Source organism: Schistocerca cancellata, chromosome 10, assembly GCF_023864275.1.
Source record: "Schistocerca cancellata isolate TAMUIC-IGC-003103 chromosome 10, iqSchCanc2.1, whole genome shotgun sequence".
NCBI lineage: Eukaryota > Metazoa > Arthropoda > Insecta > Orthoptera > Acrididae > Schistocerca > Schistocerca cancellata.
In genome coordinates, this window is record NC_064635.1 from 74,225,905 (window position 1) to 74,251,503 (window position 25,599).

Sequence of the window (25,599 nt, forward strand, 5' to 3'; positions counted from 1 at the left end):
GCTCTACAACGCGCTTCCAGGCTGGTCACAAAGTTGGTAAGCAGTCCCTGTGGTAGGGCGTTGCATTCCTCCACCAGGGCGGTTGCCAACTGTTTGAACGGCCGTCGGTGCACGTGGGCGGGCTGCAGTACGTCTCTCCCACGCATTCCGTTCGTGCTGGATGAGATTGAAGTTGTTGGAACGGGGCGGTCCAGTCCAGTCGCCCAGAACAACCCTGCGTTGTCAGATTGCTCGCTGTGTAGTCAGTACCTTTACTTTTCTTAAAAACCTCTTAGTTCGGAAACCACAAGTAGGAAAAATATTCGGATATTTTAGGCCTAACCATAACCTCAAAAAATAATTTGTTAACACTGTAGTGGATCTTTTTTCTGTCGTGGTAGCTGGGCATTAGCTGTCTACAAATTATTGTCAGCCTACTACTTGCTGGCCGCTTTATGCCAGTTGGACGCTGATTCCGTCATATGGAGTGGTTTGCAAGCGTGGTGTATGCCTTTCCACTTTTCAGTGGTTTAGGTGTTCAGACTACCTTATTCTAAACTCTTTCTCTGTCCTTCAGACTTACGCTGAATGACAGTCATTGTACATCAATTGAAATTTGTCTGCACATGTTCAAATAAATTCAGCCAACCGAGCGAGGTGGTGCAGTAGTTAGCACACTGGACTCGCATTTGGGAGGACGACTGTTCAATCCTGCGTCCGGCATCCTGATTTAGATTTTCCGTGATTTCCTTAAATCGCTTCAGTCAAATGCCGGGATGGTTCCTTTGAAGAAAGAAAAAAAAAAAAAAAAGCACAGCCGAATTCCTTCCTCATCCTTCCCAAATGCGATGAGACCGATGACCTACCTGTTTGGTTCCCTCCCCCAAAACACCCCTAAAACCAAATTCAGCAAAATGCAGTGTTTGTAATTTTGCTTTTCACAGTCATCACGAATCACCTCCAGTATGTAACATAATGGTTGTTTATTCATCTCACATATAGAGGGTCATAATTATTGAATTACAGTATATGAAAAAAACGTAAAATACACTCCTGGAAATTGAAATAAGAACACCGTGAATTCATTGTCCCAGGAAGGGGAAACTTTATTGACACATTCCTGGGGTCAGATACATCACATGATCACACTGACAGAACCACAGGCACATAGGCAAAGGCAACAGAGCATGCACAATGTCGGCACTAGTACAGTGTATATCCACCTTTCGCAACAATGCAGGCTGCTATTCTCCCATGGAGACGATTGTAGAGATGCTGGATGTAGTCCTGTGGAACGGCTTGCCATGCCATTTCCACCTGGCGCCTCAGTTGGAACAGCGTTCGTGCTGGACGTGCAGACCGCGTGAGACGACGCTTCATCCAGTCCCAAACATGCTCAATGGGGGACAGATCCGGAGATCTTGCTGGCCAGGGTAGTTGACTTACACCTTCTAGAGCACGTTGGGTGGCACGGGATACATGCGGACGTGCATTGTCCTGTTGGAACAGCAAGTTCCCTTGCCGGTCTAGGAATGGTAGAACGATGGGTTCGATGACGGTTTGGATGTACCGTGCACTATTCAGTGTCCCCTCGACGATCACCAGTGGTGTACGGCCAGTGTAGGAGATCGCTCCCCACACCATGATGCCGGGTGTTGGCCCTGTGCGCCTCGGTCGTATGCAGTCCTGATTGTGGCGCTCACCTGCACGGCGCCAAACACGCATACGACCATCATTGGCACCAAGGCAGAAGCGACTCTCATCGCTGAAGACGACACGTCTCCATTCGTCCCTCCATTCACGCCTGTCGCGACACCACTGGAGGCGGGCTGCACGATGTTGGGGCGTGAGCGGAAGACGGCCTAACGGTGTGCGGGACCGTAGCCCAGCTTCATGGAGACGGTTGCGAATGGTCCTCGCCGATACCCCAGGAGCAACAGTGTCCCTAATTTGCTGGGAAGTGGCGGTGCGGTCCCCTACGGCACTGCGTAGGATCCTACGGTCTTGGCGTGCATCCGTGCGTCGCTGCGGTCCGGTCCCAGGTCGACGGGCACGTGCACCTTCGGCCGACCACTGGCGACAACATCGATGTACTGTGGAGACCTCACGCCCCACGTGTTGAGCAATTCGGCGGTACGTCCACCCGGCCTCCCGCATGCCCACTATACGCCCTCGCTCAAAGTTCGTCAACTGCACATACGGTTCACGTCCACGCTGTCGCGGCATGCTACCATTGTTAAAGACTGCGATGGAGTTCCGTATGCCACGGCAAACTGGCTGACACTGACGGCGGCGGTGCACAAATGCTGCGCAGCTAGCGCCATTCGACGGCCAACACCGCGGTTCCTGGTGTGTCCGCTGTGCCGTGCGTGTGATCATTGCTTGTACAGCCCTCTCGCAGTGTCCGGAGCAAGTATGGTGGGTCTGACACACCGGTGGCAATGTGTTCTTTTTTCCATTTCCAGGAGTGTAGTTACAAACTAGGGCGTGCACAGACTTTATTCAATATGTAAACGTCCCTACAGATATTCGGATTTAGGTTTTGACATGTTCGATGTCCCTGCCATCATTGGCGATTATGTGCTGCAGACGAATAGCGAAATTCTGCATGATCCGCTGAAGTGTCGATGCTATCGATGACCTTCTGAATGGCTGTTTTCAGCCCTGCTATGGTTTAAGGGTTATTAACTTACCCATAATGGGAATGGCATCAGTTTCCAAAACCTTCACGTCCCGTTCAAATGGTTCAAATGGCTCTGAGTTCTATGGGACTTAACATCTGAGGTCATCAGTCCCCTAGAACTCAGAACTACTTAAACCTAACTAACCTAAGGACATCACACACATCCATGCCCGAGGCAGGATTATAACCTGCGACCGCAGCAGTCGCGCCGGCTACCGAGGCCGGCTCACGTCCCGTTCGATAGTCACCGTGCCATCAAGGAACATCGCACCGATTATTCCACGACACACCACACAGTCACCCGTTAAGGTGAAGAGATTTCTCGATCCGCATTTTGCGGATTCACAGTCTTCCAAATGTGCCAATGTTGCTTATTATCTTACCCATCCAAGTGAAAGTGGGCTTCGTCGCTAAACCAGGTTGTATTTACATTCTAATTCCCATCATGCCCCACGGCCAACCGTGCAGTTGGAACGTCCTAACGCAAACTGTTCGGAAGTAACGCTGATGTTATTTCATATTCAGTGTGGTCCATTGATCGTGACCGGGCCAAATATCTCACGAAATAAGTGTCGAACGAAAACCCTCAAAGAACGAAACTTGTCCAGCTTGAAGGGGGAATCCAGCTGGCGCTGTGGTTGGTCCGCTGGATGGCGCTGCCATAGGTCAAACGGATATCAACTGCGTTTTTTTAAATAGGAACCCTCATTTTTATTACATATTCGTGTAGTACGTAAAGAAATATGAATGTTTTAGTTGGACCACTTTTTTCGCTTTGTGATAGATGGCGCTGTAATAGTCACAGACATATGGCTCACAATTTTAGACCAACAGTTGGTAACAGGTAGGGTTTTTAAGAACGTAGGTACGCATGACCATTTTATTTGGGCTGTTCCAATGTGATACATGTACCTTTGTGAACTTATCATGCGCATGCTGTTCCAGCGTGATTACCTGTAAATACCACAATAATGCAATAAATGCTGAAAATGATGTCCATCAGCATCAATGCATTTGGCAATACATGTAGCGACATTCCTCTCAACAGCGAGTAGTTCACCTTCCGTAATGTTCGCAGATGCATTGACAATGGGCTGACGCATGTTGTCAGTCGTTGCCGGTGGATCACGATAGCAAATATCCTTTGACTTTCCCCACAGAAAGAAACCCGGGTACGTCAGATCCGGTGAACGTGCGGGCCATGGTATGGTGCTTCGACGACCAATCCATCTGTCATGAAATATGCTATTCAGTACCGCTTCAACCGCAAACGAGCTATGTGCCGGACATCCATCATGTTGGAAGTACATCGCCATTCTGTCATGCAGTGAAAGATCTTGTAGTATCATCGGTAGAACATTACATAGGAAATCAGCATACATTGCACCATTTAGACTGCCATCGATAAAATGGGGGCCAATTATCCTTCCTGCCATAATGCCGCACCATACATTAAGCAGCCAAGCTCGCTGATGTTCCACTTGTCGCAGCCATTGTGGATTTTCCGTTGCCCAATAGTGCATATTATGCCGGTCTACGTTACCGTTGTTGGTGAATGACGTTTCGTCCCTAAATAGAACGCGTGCAAAAAAATCTGTCATCGTCCCGTAATTTCCCTTTTGCCCAGTGACAGAACTGTACACGACGTTCAAAGTCGTCGCCGTGCAATTCGTGGTGCATAGAAATATGGTACGGGTGCAATCGATGTTGATGTAGCATTCTCACCACCGACGTGTTGAGATTCTCGATTCTCGGCGCAATTTGTCTGCTACTGATGTGCGGATTTGCCGTGACATCAGCTAAAACACCTACTTGGGCATCATCTTTTGTTGCAGGTCGTGGTTGCGTTTCACATGCGGCTGAACTTTTCCTGTTTCGTTAAATAACGTAACTATCCGGCGAACGGTCCGGACACTTTGGATGATGTCGTCTAGGATACCGAGCAGCATACATAGCACACTCCCCTTGGGCATTTTCATCGCAACAGCCATACATGAACACAATATCGACCTTTTCCGCAATTGGTAAACGGTCCATTTTAACACGGGTAATGTATCACGTAGCAAATACCGTCCGCACTGGCGGAATGTTACGTGATACCACGTACTTATACGTTTGTGACTATTACAGCGCCATCTATCACAAAGCGAAAAAAGTGGTCCAACTAAAACATTCATACTTCTTTACGTACTGCATGAAAATGTAATAAAATCGGAGTTCCTAAAAAAAACGCTGTTGATATCCGTTTGACCTATGGCAGCGCCACCAAGCGGGCCAACCATAGCGCCATCTGGTTTCCCCCTTCAAGCTAGACTAGTATCGTTCTTTGTAGTTTTTTCGTTTTATGCTTATTTCGTGATCTATTTCGCACTGTCACTATCAATGGACCACCCTGTATTTCAGCAGTTGTCACCCTGTATGTAAAACTTGTTTGCTAACACCAATAACTGAGGGCAGATACATCAGGTTCACGTGCATTTGCCACCTTGTTAATAGAAGGAGCCGCGTTGCAGCACTCGTCTTCCAGCACAGAGATATCGTACTATCCTTCCCACCCTAGGACTTTAAAATCTACTTCACACGTAGAATAGCTTCCAACATAACCTAACCTAATCTCCTTGGCTGCCCCAAAAACTGACGAAGGATATCTAACGCACTGAGACTGAGCTGGTGGCCAATGTTACCAGGCCATCTCTAGCAACAGCGTCTGATGACATTTCTTGGTGCGACTGTGAAGGCAGCCCCAAGTCTCCATCCAGCGAACGTATCACCATCCACAGTGTGACATGTCCTCCCTTCGTAGCACACCTTGGAGAAGTTTGGAATTTAATCCCAGCCATTGACGCAAAGATTGGTGGATAGGAACCATATGCAAATACTAGGGGCGGTCGAAAAGTTTCTAGCCCGAGATAGTTGCCTAATGTCTCGCACAAACAACACCACCTACTTTTACGGCGACCCTTTGTGGGTATGATAGTCAAATTTCGCGGCTCCAGCTTCGTTCATTTTGCCGCTAGCGTGCGTTGTATACCGCACTGTAAGCAAAATAGCGAATATGGAGAGAATCAAGAACCGTGCTGTGACTGAATATCTTCATTCGAAGGGAATGACGCCGAAGGAAATTGCGGAGGACATGCGGAATACACTTAAGGACAGTCCTCCGTCTTATGCAACAGTGGAAGAACGAGTGTGGAAGATGCGCCAGGGAGCGAAAGATGTGTCACCGTTGCCGCTGATGAGACAGCGACTGCAATTCACGATACGACTTAGCAGGACTGTCGAACAACGTTGCAGCACATTGAACCCACATTTCGAATCTCGATATTTTGGGAATACGGAAAGTTTCATCTCGGTGCGTCCCGAAAGACTTGAATGTAAATCAGAGACGGGAGCGTGTGCAGTGTTGTGAAGAAATCGTCCGCCAATTTAAAGCGGATGAGGACGACTTTCTTGGAAGGTATGTGACAATGGACGAAGCGAGGGTTCACCATGTAAGTAGGCTGTTTAGGTTTTTATAGCGCTTTATACGAAAATTACTGACTGTGCTGTTTGCAGTCTGCGGCTGGTTTGTTCTGTTGTGGACCATTACCTGTCTGCATGTCACGAGTTAGCAATGTCTTTCCGTTGGAAGGACAACACTATTGATTCAAGATTGCATGGAAAGCCACTACTTCTGTGTGCATTTTCTTTTACTGCTCGGACTTTGAGAAAAAAACTGCAATTCCTACTGTGATGAATGATCAGGACTGTCTTTATGAGAACAATTTTTGCTTTTGACCAACATTGTATCAATAATTGTGTGCATTTGCTATATTTGGTATCGTTAATATAAAAAAATTACAAATGTGTCTTGACCACTGCTCAAAACAATTTGTAAAATTTTTAGTGGGGAACATGAGGGCTATGTAAGTAGGCCGTTTAGGTTTTTATGTTGGTAACGCCACGTAGCGCTCTGTATGAAAATCACTGACTTTGCTGTGTGCAGTCTGTGGATGGTTTGCATTGTTGGAATATTTGCTATTGTAGAGTTGGGCAGTTGGATGTGAACAGCGCATAGCATTGCGCAGTTGGAGGTGAGCCGTCAGCAGTGGTGGATATGGGTAGAGAGATGGCAGAATTTTAAGAGCTGACGATCAGGACGTGTGTCCGTTAGAAAAAGGAAATTTGTAAGACTCGATGTCATGAACTGGTATAAAATGGTTTTTGAACATTATTAAGGTAAATACATTGTTTGTTCTATATCAAAATCTTTCATTTGCTAACTATGCCTATCAGTAGTTAGTGCCTTGAGTAGTTAGAATCTTTTATTTAGCTGGCAGTATTGGTACTCGCTGTATTGCAGTAGTTCGAGTAACGAAGATTTTTGTGAGGTAAGTGATTCATGAAAGGTATAGGTTATTGTTAGTCAGGGCCATTCTTTTTTAGGTATTATTGGAAGTCAGAGTGCGTTGCGCTAAAAATATTGTGTGTCAGTTTAGTGTTGATCGGAATAAGTAAAGAGAGAAATGTCTGAGTACGTTCAGTTTTGCTCAGCTGTTTGAAAATCAAATAATGTAAGAGGTTTATCAGCACAGCCATTTATAAATTTTTCTAAGGGGACGTTCCAACCACGTTGATCCTGAGACAAAACAATAGTCACAACAATGGAAACATCCTTCATCCTCTACACCAAAAAAAATCTGGGTGCAAAAATGATTCGGTAAGGTGATAGCATTGGTCTTCTGGGATGCAGAAGGGGTAATTATGGTGGATTACTCGCAAAGTGTCCGAGTAACTATCAATGCATTATACTACTGCACCCTACTGCGCCCGCGCGACTGCTACGGTCGCAGGTTCGAATCCTGCCTCGGGCATGGATGTGTGTGATGTCCTTAGGTTAGTTAGGTTTACGTAGTTCTAAGTTCTAGGGGACTGATGACCACAGATGTTAAGTCCCATAGTGCTCAGAGCCATTTTTGAACCCTACTGCGCGTGGAAAATTGGTGTGTGGAGACCTTTCGCATCAGGATAACTCACCGGCGTACAAAACTCTCGTAACACTGGAACCTCTGACTGCGGGCTGGAATTGTTACGTCATCCACCATATTCTCCAGATTTGGCTCCATCGGACTTTTTTCTTTTCCAAAATCTAAAGAAAGACCTCAAAGTACGACGATTTGACAACGATGACGCAATGGATACTGTGAACGCTTCGTTGGGTTGGGTTGGTTTGTTTGGGGAAGGAGACCAGTCAGCGAGGTCATCGGTCTCATCGGATTAGGGAAGGATGGCGAAGGAAGTCGGCCGTGCCATTTCAAAGGAACCATCCCGGCATTTGCCTGGAGCGATTTAGGGAAATCACGGAAAACCTAAAGCAGGATGGCCGGACGCGGGATTGAACCGTCGTCCTCCCGAGTGCGAGTCCAGTGTCTAACCACTGCGCCACCTCGCTCGGTGATTCGTTGGACTCGAACTCGAAGACCTTTTATTTGAATGGTTTTCAGAAGTTTTTTGAGCGTGCCCGCGAGTGTATTAGTGTACACGGGCATTATATTGAAAAATTATTGCACTCCGTCTTCAGGCCACGATTGGCCTACTGGGACCATCCCACCGCCGTGTCATCCTCAGTGGAGGATGCGGATAGGAGGGGCGTGGGGCAGCACAACGCTCTCCCGGTCGTTATGATGGTATTCTCGACCGAAGACGCTACTATTCGGTCGAGTAGCTCCTCAATTGGCATCACGAGGCTGAGTGGACCCCGAAAAATGGCAACAGCGCATGGCGGCCTGGATGGTCACCCATCCAAGTGCCGACCACGCCCGACAGCGCTTAACTTCGGTGATCTCACGGAAACCGCTGCATCCACTGCGGCAAGGCCGTTTCCCAAACATTAAATGGCATTACGATATTTTTGCCATTCTTCATTTGTTAGGCTAGAAAGTTTTCGACCCCGCCCCCCCCCCCCCCCTTCGTACTGGCTATTATATCATCCACCCCAGGATTCGAACTGGCTTACCTCCGCGCCTAGTGCCAGCGCACAGACGTGGATTAGGCCGGTATTACAGTACCAACTTTCTTTGTTGAAGATTTGATCAAAGACGTGATCAAATATTCCTCAAATATATTGGACAAAGATCTTTGACGTGGTGCTAAAAAGGGGTGTTACACTGTCATCAAAATTTTCGTCAAGTTCAAGATGGCTGATAACAACAAACTGTTATTAACCGCAGCAGTTGCTTGTACCACAATTGCACTGTGCGCACATGTGGAAGAGAAGCGGGGGGTAAAATGGAAACATGCCTGGGTGAAACCGTGGGTTTTACGACGAGACTATAAAAGCAATCAGCAAAACTTGTTACGTGAGCTTATAGTGGAGGACGTCAAGTCGTGCATCAGTTACTTACGAATGGATGAGCATACATTTCTGTATGTGCACAGTGAAGTGTTTCTTCATATGACAAAGCACAATACTCACTTAAGAACTGCTATATCTGCAGAAGACAGTCTCACTGTAACCAGTTCCTTGCTACAGGAGAGGGTTAGGTTAGGTTCGGTCAGGTTAGGTCTCTAAATCTTCTGAATCTATTTTTGTATTCAGGGTGCCTCACGTTGTAAAGCGCCTCATCAGCTTCATACATCTCTATTAATTTTGTAGTTGTCAGCACACTCCAATTGTATTTACTGGCAATGTTTATAAAAACACTACAGACGACAGGCCGCTGTAGCGATGCTAGCGCTCCACGTGGTAACATGTCACATCGCAGTGAACAGAAGACAAGCGACTTCTTTGATCAAATCTACAGCGAGGCCCTAGATTTGATCAAATATTGGACGACATTTGATAAAGTTCCCTATTACACCATCAAATATCTTTGACAAAGGCATTTGACAAAGAAATTTGATAGTGTAATACCGGCTTTAGCGACCTCGGCTACGTAGGCGGGATTTGTCGCTGCCTCGGGAGACATACGAGAATCGCATTCAGCATCGTGGATGGAGGCTCCAATGAGGATCACTTATCTCGTGCCTGGTCAGTGGCACCACGGCTGAGCGAGCCGCCCTTGAACTGATTTCGAGGCCGGAGACCGCTGACTGAATTGCCCTTGGTCTGAAGTGTGAAGTCCAGAGCGTCGCTGCGGTGTGATACACGAGTCCAAAAAGTATTCATCTAGCTGCATCATCATCATCATCATCATTTAAGACTGATTATGCCTTTCAGCGTTCAGTCTGGAGCATAGCCCCCCTTATACAGTTCCTCCATGATCCCCTATTCAGTGCTAACATTGGTGTAGCAGCATATAAAAAAAAAAAAGTGTCTTTGTGGCACCTGAAAAGTAGCGAATACAACATCTAATGAGCCAGTCCTGCCGAAAGTACCTCAGAAAATCATTTTCACTGAACAAACACGTAACAAAATAGAGCTATAGCGATAACAAGGTCATCCAAATAGAAAATTTCATACGACGGCGATTTCATAAATTAATCGTCCGATCATATTTTCTTCACGTTTACGCTGTCTAAGTAGGCTGTTTAGGTTTTTATGTTGATAACGACACTCTGTGTGAAAATCACTGACTGTGCTGTGTGCAGTCTGTGGCTGGTTTGCATTGTTGGAATATTCACTATTGTAGTGTTGGGCAGTTGGATGTGCACAGCGCTTGCGCTAAAAAAATATTGTGTGTCAGTATAGTATTGACCAGAATAAGTAAAGATGGAAGTGTCTGAATACGTTCAGCTGTTTGAAAATCATATAACGTAAGAGGTTTATGAGCACAGTCATTTATAAATTTTTCTAAGGGCATGTTTCAATTGAAGTGACAAACGTCGTGGGATAGCGATATGCCCATATACACACGGTGACGTTATCGCATATATAAGTTACAAAAGGGCTGTGTATTGGCGGAGCTCTCATTTTTACTCAGGTGATCCATGTGAGGGGATCTGCGGCATGCTTAAGGCAGCACGACGGGAATTAACAGATTTTGAATGCGGAATCGTAGTTGGAGATAGATGCATGGGACATTTCAGTTCGGAAATCCTTGTTGTTGTTGTTGTTATGGTCTTCAGTCCAGAGACTTGTTTGATGGAGCTCTCCACGCTACCCTATCCTGTGCAAGGTTCTTCATCTCCCAGTACCTACTGCAACCTACATCCTTTTGAATCTGTTTCGTGTATTCATCTCCTGGTCTCCCTCTACGATTTTTACCCACCACGCTGCCCTCCAATACTAAATTGGTCATCCCTTCATGCGTCAGAATATGCCCTACCAACCGATCCCTTCTTCTAGGCAAGTTGTGCCACAAATTTCTCTTCCCTCCAATTCTATTCAATACTTCCTCACTCGTTATGTGATCTACCGATCTAATCTTCAGCATTCTTCTGTAGCACCACATTTCGAAAGCTTCTATTCTCTTCTTGTCTAAAATATTTATCGTCCACGTTCACGTCCTTACATAATGCTGCATGCCCCCGGGAAAAATTACGGCTGTAGTTTCCCCTTGCTTTTAGCCGTTCGCAGTACCCACACAGCAAGTCCGTTTTCGGACATCCTTACGGCATTCAATAATTCGAGATCCACAGTGTCAAAAATGTGGCGGAGATACCAAATTTCAGGTATTACCTCTGACCACTTCACGTGATGACCGAGAGCAACAGCGTTTGCGCTGAGTTGTCAGTGATAACAGACAAGCAGTACTGCGTGAAATAAGCTTAGAAATCAATGTGGAGTGCACGAGGAACGTATCCGTTAGGACAGTGTGGTGAATGGAGTTGATGGGCTGTGGCAACAGACGACCGACGCGGGTGTCTTTGCTACATCTACATCTACATCTACACTTATACTCCGCAAGCCACCCAACGGTGTGTGACGGAGGGCACTTTACGTGCCACTGTCATTACCTGCCTTTCCTCTTCCACTCGCGTATGGGTCGCGGGAAGAACGACTGCCGGAAAGCCTCCGTGCGCGCTCGAATCTCTCTAATTTTATATTCGTGATATCCTCGGGAGGTATAAGTAAGGGGAAGCAGTATATTCGATACCTCATCCAAAAACGCACCCTCTCGAAACCTGGACAGCAAGCTACACCGCGATAAAAAGCGCCTCTCTTGCAGAGTCTGCCACTTGAGTTTGCTAAACATCCCTATCACGCTTACCAAATTACCCTGTGACGAAAAGCGCCGCTCTTCTTTGTATCTTCTCTATCTCCTCTGTCAACCCGACCTGGTACGGATCCCACACTGACGAACAATACTCAAGTATAGGTCGAATGAGTGTTTTGTAAGCCACGTCATTTGTTGATGGACTACAGGTTCTAAGGACTCTCCCAATGAATCTCAACCTGGCACCTACCTTACCAACAATTAATTTTATATGATGATTCCACTTCAAATCGTTCCGTACGCATACTCCCAGATATTTTACAGAAGTAACTGCGACCAGCGTATGTTCCGCTATCATATAATCATAAAATAAAGGATCCTTCTTTCTATGTATTCGCAATACATTACATTTGTCTCTGTTAAGGGTCAGTTGCCACTCCCTGCACCAAGTGCCTATCCGCTGCAGATCTTCCTGCATTTCGCGGCAATTTTCTAATGCTGCAATTTCTCTGTATAGTACAGCATCATCCGCGAAAAGCCGCATGGAACTTCCGACACTATCTACTAGGTCATTTATATATATTGTGAAAAGCAGTGGTCCCATAACACTCCCCTGTGGCACGCCAGAGGTTACTTTAACGTGTGTAGACGTCTTTCCATTGGCAACAACATGCTGTGTACTGTTTGCTAAAAACTCTTCAATCCAGCAACACAGCTGGTCTGATATTCCGTAGGCTCTTACGTTATCAGGCGACAGTGCGGAACTGTATCGAACGCCTCCTGGAAGTCAAGGAAAATGGCGTCTACCTGGGAGCATGTATCTAATACTTTCTGTGGATCTCACACGATCGCTGTTTCCGGAATCCATGTTGATTCCTACACAGTAGATTCTGGGTTTCCAGAAACGACATGATACGCGAGTGAAAAACATGTTCTAAAATTCTACAACAGATCTGCGTCAGAGATATAGGTCTATAGTTTTGCTCATCTGCTCGACGACCCTTCTTGAAGAGTGGGACTACCTGTGCTCTTTTCCAATCATTTGGGACCTTCCGTTCCTCTAGAGACTTGCGGTACACGGCTGTTATAAGGGGGGGGGCAAGTTCTTTCGCGTACTCTGTGTAGAATCGAATTGGTACCCGGTCAGGTCCAGTGGACTTTCCTCTGTTGAGTGATTCTAGTTGTTTTTCTATTCCTTGGACACTTATTGTATGTTAGCCATTTTTTCGTTCGTGCGAGGATTTAGAAAGGAACTCTGTGAAACAACTTTGGAAAAAGGTGTTTAGTATTTCAGCTTTACGGCGAGTCATCCTCTGTTTCAATGCAATCATCATCCCAGAGCGTCTGGATATGCTGTTTCGAGCCACTTGTTGATTTAACGTAAGACCAGAAGTTCCTAGGATTTTCTGTCAAGTCGGTATGTAGAATTTTACATTCGAATTCACCGAACGCTTCACGCATTAGCCCTAATCATGAGGAGGAAAAGTTTGGTGCAGAAGAGGACGTCGTGACAGGCGACGCCAAAGCAGTCGGAAGACTGACTACCTACTAAAAACATGAAAGGAGTTGTTGACGCAAATGCTGCAGATGTACCTACCGCTACAAAAAGCGCGGCTGCTTAATGAGAGGTGTAGGAGCTGCTGCGAAAGCAAACACTTGCGCCACGCAGACCGTATGGAGTGGTACCTTGGTGCCTGCGAGAGTGGTCCTCCGTCCCCCGTCGCCTCGCCGTCAGTGGAGTTGGCGCACAGAGGCGAGACGACCGCCTCCGCCGTTCAAATAGACAGACGAGCGGGCTGACCTTGAAAGGGTGTTACGAAACGGGTCGGCAGTTCGCTACTCGTCGAGTCGGGACGTCCAGGAGCGCACTGTGCGAGGTCAGGCGCCGACGCGTGGCCGCAGGGAGAGGCTCGCCGCGGGCAGGGTCGCCGCTGTGACGTCACGTCTACATCTACATCTACATGCATACTCTACAAACCACATTTAAGTGGCTGGCAGAGGGATCATCGAACCACCTTCATAATTCTCTATTATTCCAATCTCGTATAGCGCGCCGGAAAGAATGAACACCTATATCTTTCCGTACGAACTCTGACTTCCCTTATTTTAATATTTTGATCGTCTCCCCCTATGTAGATCGGCGTCAAAAAAATATTTCCACATTCGGAGGAGAAAGTTAGTGATTGGAATTTCGTGAGAAGATTCCGTCGCAACGGAAAACGCCTATCTTCTAATGATTTCCAGCCCAAATCCTGTATCATTTCTGTGACTCTGATATTTCGCGACAATACAAAACTGGCTGTCCTTCTTTGAACTCTTTCGATGTACTCCGTCAATCCTACAAATCCTACACATGTCGTGTTTGGCTACGTGGTGTGTGGTATCAACGAAGACGCACGGGCGGTTTATGACGATAGAGGAAAGAGCCATGTCGTTAGGTGTTGAACACCATACGTTCAAATGGCTCTGACCATTTCTGTGACACTCTCTCTGCTATTTCGCGACAATACAAAACGTGCTGTCCTTCTTTGAACTCTTTCGATGTACTCCGTCAATCCTACACATTTCATGTTTGGCTACGTGGTGTGTGGTATCAACGAAGACGCACGGGCAGTTTATGACGATAGAGGAAAGAGCCATGTCGTTAGATGTTGAACACCATAGGTTCAAATGGCTCTGACCACTATGGGACTTAACTTCTGTGGTCATTAGTCCCCTAGAACTTAGAACTACTTAAACCTACCTAACCTAAGGACACCACACACATGCATGCCCGAGGCAGGATTCGAACCTGCGACCGTAGCGGTCACGGGGTTCCAGACTGTAGCGCCTAGAACCGCACGGCCACTCCGGCCGGCTGAACACCATAGGTGACATCATTTTAGAGTTTTTTTTATATTTTGACGACTATGTGGAGATGCACCCTGGAAGACACGGCTGCAACAAGTCAAGCAGCCACGATGTTTTAATTTTATTATCAATTTTATTGTGCCTGGTGCATGTTCGATTTTAGCGAGTTTTAACAGGTTCTTTTACCTTTTATTATTCTGATGATGGAAGCTTGACTTCCGAAACGCGTCAATCTTAGTGTTTTACGCTATAAAAAAGTGGTTGAGCCGATATATTTTTTAACATTGACATTCACAACCACGACCTCTGATCCAGTATGGATAAAATCACACCTCAACATCTTCAGCTACACACCACAAGCTACCTTTTAGTGTATGGCGGAGGGTGCTTCGCAAGCCACAGTCACTTCCACCCCTTCATGTTTCACCAGTGAATCCTGCACGGGAAGAACTTCTTTCGGTTAGCCGTCATATAAGCCCGGATGTATTTTCACCGTCATGGTTGTCACGGTCAGTAAAGGAACGATCTATAGGAGGCTGTAGTATTTTGCAGGATTCGTAAAACGTATAAGCGGACAATGAGGGTTGTTCAGTGACCACTTGAGAGTTGCGTTTTGGTAATTACTAGGAGAATGCAAACGAATCAATCTGGGAAGAGATCGTAATGGTTCAAATGACTCTAGGCACTATGGGACAACATCTGAGGTCATCAGTCCCCTAGACTTAGAACTACTTAAACATAACTAACCGACATCACAAACATCCATGCCCGGGGAAGGATTCGAACCCGTAACAGCAACGCGGTTTCGGACTGAAGCGCCTAGAACCACTCGCCACAGCGTCCGGCAATTCATAATGGAAACGTACGTATTATCGTACTGAGAAGATAATAGACACGAGGAGAAAATGATTCATAAGTTGTCTATTCATATAGAGATTAGTTACAATATGATATCAGACATGTCACCTTTATTCCAGAACGATATAGCTTTAAAAGAGAACAACTAATTCATGTTTGCAGTTAAGTCCTATTTTCCGGTAAAAAACACTTTCACACTATGCATTTGTATCGCATCACTAGTCGCTGCCCTCACTTCACACATACTACACTACTGGCCATTAAAATTACTACACCACGAAGATGACGTGCTACAGACGCGAAATTTAACCGACAGGAAGAAGATGCTGTGATATGCAAATGATTAGCTTTCCAGAGCATTCACACAAGGTTTATCGTATTGATCGTTTCCCCCTATGTAAGTCGGCGTCAACAAAATATTTTCGCATACAGAAGAGGAGGATGGTGACTGACACTTCGTGAGAAGGTACCGCCGCAACGAGAAACGCCTTTGTTTTAATTATGTCCACCCCCAAACCTGTGTCATTTCAGTGACACTCTACATCTACATCTACACCTACATGGATACTCTGAAAATCACATTCAAGTGCCTGGCAGAGGGCTCATCGAACCATCTTCACAAGTCTCTATTATTCCAATCTCGTATAGCGCGCGGAAAGAATGAACACCTATATCTTTCCGTACGAGCTCTGTTTTCCTTATTTTATTATTTTGACCGTTTCTCCCTATGTAGATCGGCGTCAACAAAACATTTTCGCACTCGGAGAGGAAAGTTGGTGACTGGAATTTCGTGAGAAGATTCCATCGCAACGTAAGACGCCTGTCTTTTAATGATGTCCATACCAAATCCTGGCCGGCCGAAGTGGCCGCGCGGTTCTGGCGCTGCAGTCAGGAACCGCGAGACCGCTACGGTCGCAGGTTCGAATCCTGCCTCGGGCATGGATGTGTGTGATGTCCTTAGGTTAGTTAGGTTTAACTAGTTCTATGTTCTAGGGGACTAATAACCTCAGCAGTTGAGTCCCATAGTGCTCAGAGCCATTTGAACCATTTTGAACCAAATCCTGTATCATTTCAGTGACACTCTCTCCTATATTTCGCGACAATACAAAACGTGCTGTCTTTCTTTGAACTTTTTCGATGTACTCCGTCAGTCCTATCTGGTAAGGATCCCACACTGCGCAGCAGTATTCTAAAAGAGGACGGACAAGCTTATTGTAGGCAGTCTCCTTAGTAGGTCTGTTACATTTTCCTAAGCGTCCTGCCAATAAAACGCAGCCTTTGGTTAGCCTTTCCCACTACATTTGCTATGTGTTCCTTCCAATTTACGCTGTTCGCAATTATAATACCTAGGTATTTAGTTGAATTTACGGCTTTTAGATTAGACTGATTTATCGTGTAACCAAAGTTTAACGAATTTCTTTTAGTACTCGTGTGGATGACTTCACACTCTTCGTTGTTTAGGGTCAACTGCCACTTTTCGCATCATTCAAATATCTTTTCTAAATCGTTTTGCAGTTTATTTCGGTCTTCTGATGACTTTATTAGTCGATAAACCACAGCGTCACCTGCAAAAAACAGAAGACGGCTGCTCAGATTGTCCCCAAAATCGTTAATATAGATAAGGAACAGCAAAGGGCGTATAACACTACCTTGGGGAACGCCTGAAATAACTTCTGTTTTACTCGATGACTTTCCGTCAATTACGGCGAACTATGACCCCTCTGACAGGAAATCGCATATCCAGTCACATAACTGAGACGATATTCCATAAGTACGAAATTTTACTACGAGCCGCTTGTGTGGTACATTGTCAAAAGCCTACCGGAAATCCAGGAATATGGAATCGATCTGAAATCCCTTGACAGTAGCACTCAGCCCTTCATGTGAATAAAGAGGTAGCTGTGTTTCACAAGAAGGATGTTTTGTAAACCATTTTGACTGTGTGTCAATAGACCGTTTCCTTCGAGGTAATTCATAAGGTTCGAACACAATATATGTTTTAAAATCCTGCTGCATATGGACGTAAACGATATGGGGCTCTGATTTAGTGGATTACTCCTACTAACTTTCTTGAATATTGGTGTGACCTGTGCAACTTTCCAGTCTTTGGGTACGGATCTTTCGTCGAGGGAACGGTTGTGTATGATTGTTAAGTATGTAGCTAATGCATCAGCATACTGCGAAAGGAACCTAATTGGTATACAGTCTGGAGCAGAAAACTTGCTTTTATTAAGTGATTTGAGTTGCTTCACTACTCCCAGGATATTTACTTCTACGTTACTGATGTTGGCAGCTGTTCTCGACTCGAATTCTGAAATATTTACTTCGTCTTCTTTTGTGAAAGCATTTCGGAAGGCTGTGTTTAGTAATTCTGCTTTGGCAGCACTGTCTTCGATAGTATCTCCATTGCTATCGTGCAGAGAAGGCATTGATTGTTTCTTGCCGCTAACATACTTCACATACGAGCAAAATCTCTTTGGATTTTCTGCCAGGTTTAGAGACAAAGTTTCGTTGTGGAAACATAAGAATCTCGCATTGAAGTCCACGCTAAATTTCTAGCTTCTATAAAGGATCACCAATCTTGGGGATTTTGCGTCTGTTTAAATTTGGCATGTTTGTTTCGTTGTTTGTGCAACAGTGTTCTAACCCGTTTTGTGTACCAAGGCGGGTCAGCTCCGTCATTTGTTAATTTATTTGGTATAAATCTCTGAGTTGCTGCCGATACTATTTCTTTGAATTTAAGCCACATCTGGTGTACAGTTACATTATTAATTTGGAATGAGTGGAGATTGTCTCTTAGGAAGGCGTCAAGTGAATTTTTATCTGCTTTTTTGAACAGGTATATTTTTCGCTTATTTTTCGGAGATTTGGGGATTACAATATTCAATCTCGCTACGACAACTCTGTGTTCACCAATCCCTGAATCGGGTTTGATGTTCGTTATTAACTCAGGATTATTTGTTGCTAAGAGGTCAAGTGTGTTTTCACAACCGTTTACTATTCCCGTGGGCTCATGAACTAACTGCTCGAAATAATTTTCAGAGAATACGTTTAGCACAATTTCGGATGATATTTTATGCGTACCTCCAGAATTAAACATGTATTTTTGCCAACATATCGAATGTAAATTAAAGTCACCACCAATTAAGGTGTGAGTCAGGTACGTGTTTGAAATCAAACTCAAGTTTTCTTTGAACCTTTCAGCAACTGTAGCATCTGAACTGGGAGGTCGGTAAAAGGATCCAATTATTATTTTATTCAGGTTGCCAAGAATGACCTCTGCCCACACTAACTCACAGGAAGTATCTACTTCAATTTCGCTACGAGTTAAACTACTTCTAACAGCAACAAACACGCCACCGCCAACCGTGTTTAGCCTATCTTTTCGGAACACCGTTAGGTTCTTCGCAAAAATTTCGGCTCAGCTTATATCCTGCTTTAGCCAGCTTACAGTGCCTATAACGAGTTGAGCATCAGTGCTTTCTATTAGCGCTTGGAACTCGGTACTTTCCCAACACAGCTACGACAATTTACAACTGTTATACCAATGGTTCCTGTATCTATGTTCTTCTTGTGTCCAGCCTGCACCCCTTGCGACTGAAGCCCTTTTTGTGTTTTCCCGAGACCCTCTAACCCAGGCTGTTTCAACCGAGCTCCAGGGGGGCGGAGCGCTCCGGAGCGCTCACTGCGGCAGCTCGGAGCCCGCGTGGAGGGGGAAAGCGAACTCCCTGCCCCCTGGCCGCATGCAGCCGCTACTGACGCAATAACCCGTGTTCAATGACAGCTATGACTAGCCGCGGGAGCCCTGTGCCTCTATTGGAGGATACCTTTCTATTCATTGAGAGGGATGGTCGTCCGCAGTGTCTTGTATGTCATAAAGTGTTTAAATCTGCGAAGAGGTACAATATACAACGACATTAAACACTTCTTCACGCAGCGCACTACAATCAGGTAGAAGGCGTTGCACGCAGAGAACTGGTAGCCAGGCTTAAGAACGACGTACCAGGACACGTAAGATTAAAAACAGTTTCGTAATACGGAGGGTATAAAAACATGCAACATAGTTCGTGTTCTGTAATACGTTTATAATTTTCAGGTGAATGAGAGCGGAGAAAACACTACTGAATCTGCAATTCGAACAACCTACAGGGTCGCTCACATCATTGTGACGAGTGGCAAGCCGTTTTCGGTTGGACCACTCGTAAAATCGTGCATGGTAGCAGTTGCAGAATATTTGTTTCCAAGGGAGGTGTAGGCAATTGAAGGGGTTTGCCTGTCGAAGCAAACAATGTCTCGTCGAATCCTGCACATGGCAGCAGATTTAGAGACACAGCTCAGGAAAAAGGCGGAGAGCTGTGCTGCATTTTCGCTAGCGCTTGACGAAAGCACCGACATATCGGACTGTGCTCAGCTTGCAGTCTTTGTGCGTGGTGTCGACATGGAGCTGCAAGTAACTGAAGAACTCTTGGATGCGGTACCACTCGATTACACCGCAACAGGACGTGACATTTTTGAAGCTGTTTGTGAATCAGTGGACAACATGAATTTGCCGTGGGATAAGCTCCATTCTGTAGCGACAGACGGTGCACCACAAATGATCGGGCATCACCAAGGTTTTGCTTCTCGTTTGAAAAATAAACTCAGGGACGAATTCGGGAAAGACATTTTGACTCTTCATTGTTTTATTCACCATGAGGCGCTGAGTGCTGAAACAGTAGAGCTAGGTGCCGTAATGAAAGATGTCGTGAAGTGTGTGAATAGCCGGCCGGTGTGGCCGTGCGGTTCTAAGCGCTTCAGTTTGGAACCGCGTGACCGCTACGGTCGCAGGTTCGAATCCTGCCTCGGGCATGGATGTGTGTCATGTCCTTAGGTTAGTTAGGTTTAAGTAGTTCTAAGTTCTAGGGGACTGATGACCTTAGAAGTTAAGTCCCATAGTGCTCAGAGCCATTTGAACCATTTTTTTGTGTGAATTTTGTGCAACGTCACGGTATGAATCATCGCCAATTCAAAGGATTCCTGAAAGATATGGAAGCGGAGTATGGGGATACACCTTACCACAGTACAGTTCGTTTGCTGAGTCGGGGAAAAGCTCTTGATGTTTTCTTTGCCATTCGTGAGGAAATATCCCTTTTTCTCGAAATGAAAGGGGAAGAAATGCGTTGTCTGAAAGATATAAAATGTGTATCAGACCTGGCGTTCCTAGCTGACATAACTATGCATCTGAATAATTTAAATCTGTCATTGCAGGGCATTGACATGCACGACCAGATCAAAGCGTTCATGGAAAAATTATGTTTATTTGAGAGGCAGATGAGTAATGGACATTTAACGTTCTTCAATCGTCTTGCTTCTTTAAAACTACCTGAAGGTACTACTTTCGGCGATTACCAAGCAAAGTTAAAGCAGCTCATCACGTCGTTTGAAACACGATTCCGAGACTTCAGCAGTTTGGAAATGGAACTTAAGGGGAGCCGGAGGTGCCTATGCTGCCCATGTTAAAATCACTAAGTTTGAGGAACATTTATGAATAAACTACCAAATAGAAAAATTTGAATTTTTTTTACATATAGAGTGGTTTAGTATTGCAGTTATGACAGAGGGATTTTGGAGTATCTTTTCTAGTTTCCTTCCAATTATTTTTTTTTATTAATGACCCAAATTTTTTTTTACAAAGAATTGCTTTATAATTAAACTGAAATGAAACTACTGAACATATTGCCAAATGGCTGTGTTACAATGTAAGTTTGACCACTAGGAGTGCTGTATAAAAATTTCATCTCTCTAGCTTGAGTGGATTTTGAGAAAATGTTCCTTATATTCGAAAAATTCTAATTTACGGGAAATGGCTATCAAAGTTTCTCAATACATTCCTGCACTACAGGATGGATTATCAGGGTCTTCTTCTTCATCCTCCAAAAGCTTCCTCTTCTGTCTTCTTTTCTGGCCTGTTGTTCCATCATACTTCATATGCCTTTCTCTTCTTTCTGCTCCTCTTATCCTTTCTGTGTCAATATTTCTTAGTGCTCGTACAGTGTTCACCCCAGCTGTAAATCCCAATGCCTTCAGAGCTTCACACTTTACACTGTTCCCTTGGTTGTAGGTTGCTATTGCATCATAAATGCCAAAGTGCAGTGTTTTTATGCTTACAAACACCCTTTTAGGAATCACTTTCCAAATCAAATTGTTTACACTCTCATTAGGAATTTGCGTCTTACCGTGTAGACATTTGTGTAACAATTCTGGCTGTGCTAAGTCATGAAAAATTGGTTTTATTGCATTTATCACAGCTGCTGGCAAACCATGTTTGTGATCATAGTCCTTTTTTGCATTATATTTGCACCAGGAATCTTCTGGGCACAGGCTGTGTTGAGGGTATTCATTGGAAGAGGCAGAATGAAGGAACAATGCCCACACTGCTTTTCGCATGTCACTAACATTACTAGTATTTTGCCTTATAGCATACCCATAGTATCTCTGTAGACGTTCAATCACCTCATCAGTAAGCCTGCCTCTCCCTCCTATTATCTTTCCATCACTGAGCTTACTTGAACCCAAAGTTTGTTTGAGCCTTCGAAGCCGTGCTCCCATACGCTTTTGCACATGCCCAGGGCATTCCAACTTTTCAACTACAAATTCATTTCCATATGGTTTCAGTTCCTCTATAGTCTTGAAACCTTTGGAGTCACCACCCCCAAGGTAGTATTTGCTAGAAAATGTCACAGGGCTATGGCCGGCCATGTGTTGCTTAGCAGAAGAACGCACTGTTTCAGTAATTGTAGTATCGCAACTTGGTATTAGTGTTAATTTTCTTTTCGCTCCGTTTTTCCTCTTCTTATATACACGGTTACTAAAACGTGGCATCGTAACCAGAACAACGCTTTACACAAGAAGTATAATACTACCAACAACAGGCGCAACACTGAACTAATTCGAAACGGTAAACAGCAAAGAGACGATGTTCCGCGCTCTTAGCGCTTCATTTGTCACAGAAAACAATGTAGCCAACCCTTGCACACTCGCTGTATGCGTAACATAAGGCGCTGTATGCGTAACAGGCCGAGAAAATCCCAAGCAGTTCGCCAGGAAGTCACGAGAGGGTGTTAGATGCATTCAGCGCCCGCCCATTTCCTCTGCAGGCGTGGGGGAAAATGCTAATAATTCCACTTCTAGGGCGAGTAGAACAATAATTCAAAGTTTACATTAAAGAGGAATGTTCCAATTAATTTTCGGTAGCAAAAAAAAAAAATCGTAATTTTTTGGATTTGACCACCTCCAGCTCCCCTTAAGGTGTTCAGCACTCGGTTTTCAGTTTCCCCCGATGACTTGTCATCGTCACTTCAATTGGAGATTATTGATTTGCAAAGTTCAACTTTGTTGAAAGAGAGGTACCCACAACACGTTAGATTTGTCACGATGGTATCGTTCATTACAGCAAAAAACATTTCCCAAGCTTCACAACAATGCCGCTGAGATCAGGCGCATGTTTGGATCTACGTATTGTTGTGAGCAGCTTTTCTCAGCAATGATAAGAGTGAAAAGTAAGGAATGATCGTTTCTTCAGGATGCAACAATGAAGGCCGTCCTCTGCATTAACGCTGCAAACACTTTGTTGCCTGATATTTCCGGTCTTGTAAAGAAAAGAAAATGTCAAGCTACAAAGGCCCAATAAATTTAGTATGCAATTTCTTGTAAAACAGTTGTTTCTTACTTATTTCCTGGACATTGTATTTCCTGGTGTAGCATGTCACCACGTCTTAGCAGCAAAGAGTATGAGGTTGTCATCTTGTTAAGACGCAGCTGGGACATCAAAACGCTTGCCTTGCCGCCTGCCTCAGCCAGCCGTGCCACATGCTGGCGTGCCGGCGTGCCGGCCCACTGGAATGGTCACAGCCAGCGACACGGCTCCCTGGAGCGGGGAGCGCTCTGCGGCTCACAACGGAGCCGACGAGCTGGAACAGCCTGCTCTAACCTAAAAAACCGCCCAGTCCGCGCCACACAGCCCCTGCTACCCGTGTAGCCTCCTTCTGCGTATAGTAGACACCTGACCTATTCAGCGGAACCCGAAACCCAACCACCCTTTGCCGCAAGTCGAGGGATCTGCAGCCTACACGGTCGCAGAACCGTCTGAGCCTCTGATTCAGACCCTCCACGCGGCTCTGTACCAGTGGTCCGCAATCGGTCCTGTCGACTATGCTGCAAATGGTCAGCTTTGCTTTCATCTTGCAAGCAAGACTGGCAGCCTTTACCACTTCTGTTAGCCACTCGAAACCAGAGAGAATCTCTTCTGATCCGAAGCGACAGACATAATTGGTACCGATGTGAGCAACCTCCTGCAGTTGGCTGCAAACTGTGCTGTTCATGGCATCCGGGAGGACCCTTTCCACATCTGGAATGACTCCACCAGGTATGCACACGGAGTGCACATTGGTTTTCTTACCTTCCCTGTCAGCCAAGTCCCTAAGGAGCCCCATAACGCGCCTAACGTTCTAGCTCCCAACTATCAATAGTCCCACCCTCTGCGATTGCCCGAATCTTGCAGGCTCAGAGGTTTCCGCTGAAACCGGACAGGCGACAGCATCTGGCTCAGCGACAGTCACAGACAGCACTTGGTACCTGTTTGTCAGACAAGCTGGGGAGGCCTTAAGTGCGGCTGCCTGGGAAGTCTTTCGCCACCTACTTCTCTTGGGGCGACCTTCCACTCGACCACAGGTGAGGGGTCAACCTCAGTGCTAATAGGAACTGGGTTGGCCACCGGTGAGGACCGATCAGAGGATCCCCATCCACTGCAGCCTCAAGCTGAGTAACCGAAGCCATCACAGCCTGAAGCTGAGAACGAAGTGTCACCAACTCAGCTCACATCTGCACACAACAATCGCACTCCCTGTCCGTACCAAAGACCGTGGAAAACTAAACTATGGAGATAAACGGACTATCGGCACGTGCTGCGCAACTCTAATGTAGACCCTGACAAAAACGCACGAACTGTGTCTAGTAATACGCAGATATTCAAAAAACTAACTACCAAAGCACTCAGGTGAAACTAAATAATTTGCCCCTGATAAGGAGCTTATAATATATCACACAATCGGTTTACTTTCTGACACAAACAAAACCGCAAAACTGTGGCTATTAGATTTTAAATTTACACGCAGAAGATGGTTTACTTATCTGTTGCTGCGTCTGTCGCGGTCGGCTACTACTGCCTGACTAACGCCATTTCGTTATTCCCCCATTTCGCGTTAATAACTAAACGTGCTGCCTGTCTCTGAAGTTCATCGATGTACTCAGATAATCCTACCTGGGAAGAATCCCATACCGCGCAGCTATACTCCAAAAGAGGGTGGACAATCATAGTGCAGGCAGTCTCTTTAGTAGGTCATTTGCTTCTTCTATGTGTTCCGCGAATAAAACGCTGTCTTTGGTTGACCTTCCCCACAACATTTTCTGTGTTCTTTCCAACTGAAGTTGTTCGTAATTGTAATTCATAGACATTTAGTTGAATCTATGGCCTTGAGATTTGATTTATTTATCGTGTAACCGAAGTCTGACGGTTTACTTTTAACACTCATGTACATGACTTCACACTTTTCATCATTTAGAGTCAATTGCCAGTTTGCGCACCATTCAGATAGACTATCAGAATCGTTTCGCAACTTGTTTTGATCTTCTGATGACTTTATTAGTCGATAAACGACAGCGTCATGTCCAAACATCCTACGATGGCTGCTCAGATTCTCTCCTAATTAGTTTATATAGATAAGTAACAGCAGAGGGCCTATAACACTACCTTGGAGAACGCCAGAAAACATTTATGTTTTACTCGACGTCTTTCCGTCAATTACTACTAACTGTGACCTCTGTGACAGGAATTCACGTATCCAGTTGCATAATTGAAACGGTATTCCATGAACATGCAATCTGTGTACAAGTCGATTGTAAGCTACGGTGTCAAGAGGCTTCTGGAAATCTAGATACACGGAATCAATCTGAAATTTCTTGTCGGTAGCACTCAGCACTAAGTGTGAGTAAAGACCTAGTTGTATTTTTTGTCAGCTATTTTCAAAAAAAATTATAAAAAGTAGTGCAATGTTACCGCGATTAACTGTATTATTCTAATGCCCTATTCTGTAGTTTGACTAATGTGTATGAGTT

General features: G+C 45.2%; 1 protein-coding gene across 1 annotated transcript in view; it reads right to left on the reverse strand.

The window, feature by feature from the left end:
• The window catches only part of LOC126106636 (UDP-glucosyltransferase 2-like), a 136,806-nt gene extending 123,232 nt beyond the window's left edge, over positions 1–13,574 (reverse strand). The window contains exon 1 of the mRNA XM_049912991.1: positions 13,426–13,574. The gene's annotated coding sequence lies outside the window, so the exon portion shown is untranslated. The remainder of the gene's footprint in view (positions 1–13,425) is intronic.
• Between the last annotated feature and the right edge of the window lie 12,025 nt (positions 13,575–25,599).